Here is a 4,199-nt window from a genome sequence, read left to right as displayed (position 1 = left end):
CTGTACTAATGACACTGGCTGGAGAGGGGTTAAACAGCTAGGACGATCACCCTGTTAACTGTGTGCCTAGCCAGTGTTTGTGTGTACTGTGTGCTGCTTTTACTAGGGGAAGTAATGGATTCTAGTCTCTACTTTGCAGGAACACAGAATCCATCGCTTTCCCCCTGTGAGATACACCTTGTTTACATAGGCATATCTCAGTCCTCTGTGTATTACTGATAATCAGCGGGTGCCGGGGAACATTGAGTGCCGGACAACTGCAGAAATGGCCTACCAGTGGAACATGCATGCCCACTGGAATATATATATACGCGAACCGGGGCACAGCTGCCGCCCTGTAGCTCTTTAGCAGTATAACTGCTATGGGGTGGACGGCAAGTAGATAAACAGGACACTTTAATGTCACTAACAGAAAGCAGCAAAGTTTCAGGGCCACAAAGGGCCTTTTTCTCAGGCAGCAGTGACAGCGACTGGCAATACCCACCTAAGAAAGAGACTGTTAGTGGCCTCGAAACGTCACTGCTTTCTTTTGTTAACATTAAAGTGTCCTGTCTGTATATCTAAACATTGCATGTCGAAGCACATAAAAACACACATGACGCATGCCAACGCTAACAAAAAAATGCAGCACTACACCCATGCATGGATCTAAATGGGCACCTTTAAAAAGTTATTGTTCTATTCGTTATTATAGAATTTTTATACTATTTAAAAAATATATATATATACAATGTGGATGTATACATACCAGGATTAAACGTTTCCCATTTTTGTGTATTTTATAAAGTGTAACATTTGGCATCCTATTCTCCGTGCCTAATATTAATTACAGCGAAGGACGTGCAGTCATAGTTTGCCCAGCACGTCTGCTATCACCATACAGCTAATCCTGTTTTTCAGCCACTAACATCTGGAAGGGTTTAAGACGACTACTCGTAGGTTTTCCTGCTTTGAAAACTTCTCCTCTTCAGTCAGTCCAGGATTTCCCGGCCAAAACAATTTCACTTTCTCAGACAGATGGCTGCACTTGTGAGCCTTCCCCTGGCTCCACATCAAGACTCTGAACACCTACCATGTTTTCCTCTTTCCTTGAAAGTTCTCTAATACATTCCCTGAGTAGTTCTTTCTGTACACATTAATGCAATCTGCTGGCCTGGATTTGTCGGATATCTAGGCATGGGCCTAAGGGAGCAAAGCTGTTTTGTGGATGAGCCTATTTACAAAGCTGGACAAAACTATTTTGATTTTACAGCATTTAGGCTTTTTTTTTTTTTTTTTTTTTAAAGGGACCCTGTCACCAGACCATTCATTTCAGCAGAAAAATTCTCGTAAAATTAGATGTGTATTTAACATATTTTATTCATGTGATTTAAACCCAAAGCCCTGAGACTGCTGCTGGGTGCCATCTTGGTTGTGATTTCAGCAACACCAACAGGCTCAGAACTTTAGAACTCTATAGTATTTCCCTTAACTCATCCCTGGCAGCTACATAAAAGCTTGTGTAGTGAGGTGAGGGGGCATGGAGTTGCTGGGCCAGCTTGGAGAGTTATCAGCCACCCGCAGCAGAAGAGAGGGCTATGGCATGCAAGAAGGGAGGGGGCCCCTGCTAGGTAAATTACTCTTCCTGAAGTAGTCAAATGCCCTAGACAGTTGATAGACACATTGCAAGTGAATGCAAAAAACATTTATGGCTCTTTCTCGGCCCACAGCACAAGATGGCGGACTCTAAGGCCAAAGCTAAGGCTCCACCAAAGGCCAAGGCGGCACCAAGGGGCAAAGCAAAGGCCCAAGCACAGATCAAGAAGATACCTTCAGAACGAGCTAAAGGTGGCCTTTTAGGATTCTACAAGAACTTGAGTGGTGGATTCAAGCCTTCAAGTCATGTTCTGGTTCTAGATGGAAGGACATCTCCTTGGTCGTCTCGCTGCTATAGTTGCTAATCAAGTTTTGCTTGGACATAAAGTGGTTGTTGTCAGATGTGACAGTATCAGCAATTCTGGAAACTTTTACCGCAACAAACTCAAATACCTTGCTCTCCTGCATAAAAAGTATAAACCCAAGCCCTTCCTGTGAGCCATACCACTTTAGAGTACCTAGCCGCATCTTCTGAAGGACTGTAAGAGGTATGCTGCCAGACAAGACTAAGGGAGGACAGGCTGCTCTGGAGCAACTGAAGGTCTTCGATGGTATCCCACCTCCTTAAAATAAACGGAAGCATATGGTGGGCAAACACTTAATTCTGCAAGATTAGCGCCCCTTTCACCCTGGGCGGACTCTGTCAAGCGGATCCACCTGCTTAGCCGGGGATCTCTCCGCTGATCTCCTCTAAGCAGGCGGATGACAGGACCGCTCTGCTCATGCAGAGCAGACTTGGACATGGCCCCGCTTTTTTTATGGGGTGGTCAGATAGAATCGGACTGCCTGTCCGTTTCCATCTGATTGTCTTCCAATCCGATCTTCTAGAGCCAGTGGTGCTCAACATTCCTAATCCCCCGACCCTTTAATACAGTTCCTCATGTTGTGGTGACCCCAACCATAAAATTATTTTTGTTGCTATTTCATAACTGTAATTTTGCTACTGTTATGAATCTTAATGTAAATATCTGGTATGCAGGATGTATTTTCATTGTTACAAATTGAACATAATAAAAGCATAGTGATTAATCACAAAAACAATATGTAATTATATATATATTTTTATATTATATATTATAATATATTATTATTATAACAATAGCTTTAATAAAACAAAAGATGATACATGGCAAAGTTCAGTCAACACAGTTCCCTATGATTTACCATTCTCTGTGTTATTATTATTTCAGTTACTTATATAGCACTGTCAATTTACGCAGCGCTTTACATATACATTACACATTCGTCCCTGCCCTCAAGGAGCTTACAATCTAAGGTCCCTAACTCACATTGATCGTAGGGCCAATTTTATACAGGATCCAATTTACCTACCAGCATGTCTTTGGGGTGTGGGAGGAAACCCACGCAGGCACAGGGAGAACATGCAAACTCCAGGCAGGTAGTGTCGTGGTTGGGATTTGAACCAGCGACCCTCTTGCTGCTAGGTGAATGTGCTAACCACTACAGCACTGTGCTGTGTTGTTTTTTTTTTTTACATACCTGTTACTATCACAAGGGGTCAGTATTCACACCAACCCCAGCTGAATATAAAAAGACCGATCAGCATCCAGATTAAAATCCCATTGTACAGATATTTTTTTTTTTTTTACAGTAGTTCATGATTTTATAGTACATGATTTTACATTTACCCAGTAACTATAATTCATGAAATGTAATTTTACCTCCAATACTGCTGCTTTCTAAACAGTAGCTGCTCTCTACACTGGTCCGCATAAGTACATTATGGCGCCAACCCTGTTACATACACCTGTATTTGTACGGGGTGTATGCAGAGTTGTATAAAGTACTCGAAACCCATACTTGAGTAAAAGTACAAGTGCTCGATCAAAAAGTGACTTAAGTAGAAGTGGAAAAAAATTCTACTCTAGGAAAGTACAGATACCGCCTTTCGGTACTTAAGTACAGTAGTGAAGTAGTTCTACTTAGTTACTATACATCTCTGGGTGTATGTGATGGGGTTGGCGCGATGATGTCATCACGCCGGGTACTCGTATATGGGCGTATCTGCATGTGGGCGGACCCGCCTGGAGATGGATGGAGAAGCGGTGTCTCGGTTCCTAAGACCATCGGAAATATGAAGCCGCGACCCACAGGTTGAGAACTGCTGTTTTTTAGACAGATGGGGAATGGATTCTCAGCCATCTGTTTTTGGCGGATCGGATGCAGGTGGGTATAAACGGACAAATGTCCGTGTACATCCACCTCCCCATAGAGAACAATGCATGGTCTAATCGGGTGCGCCTGAAAATTGGACAGGTGGACCCAATCCGTCTGTAAAAGGGGTCTTAGAGTGGTTATAAAGGTAAAATGGCTTTTTATCTTAATGCATCAAGATAACAAAATACCTTCTGGGTGCAGCAGTCCGCATCCTTCTTACCTGAGCCCCATCTTCATCCAGAGATGTTGCATGAGAGACTTGTATATTAAAAAAGAATAGCGCGCAAATGCAAAAGAAATTACTACCAAATCTGAAGACAATCCATAAATAAAAATGGGGATTTGGTCCCACCATATGGCAATATCGTGCTCAAGCCCACTACTGC

The 4,199-nt window shown here is 42.8% G+C and overlaps 1 pseudogene across 1 annotated transcript; it reads left to right on the top strand.

The window, feature by feature from the left end:
- Positions 1–1,695: 1,695 nt before the first annotated feature.
- Positions 1,696–2,251, top strand: LOC309554657 (large ribosomal subunit protein uL13-like; annotated as a pseudogene). The gene has a single exon. The product of its transcript is annotated as a large ribosomal subunit protein uL13-like (transcript).
- Positions 2,252–4,199: the final 1,948 nt, after the last annotated feature.

The sequence above is a fragment of the Pelophylax lessonae genome (genome assembly GCF_965119305.1).
Source record: "Pelophylax lessonae genome assembly, chromosome: 4".
Lineage (NCBI taxonomy): Eukaryota > Metazoa > Chordata > Amphibia > Anura > Ranidae > Pelophylax > Pelophylax lessonae.
This window is presented reverse-complemented; position numbering and strand designations above follow the sequence as displayed.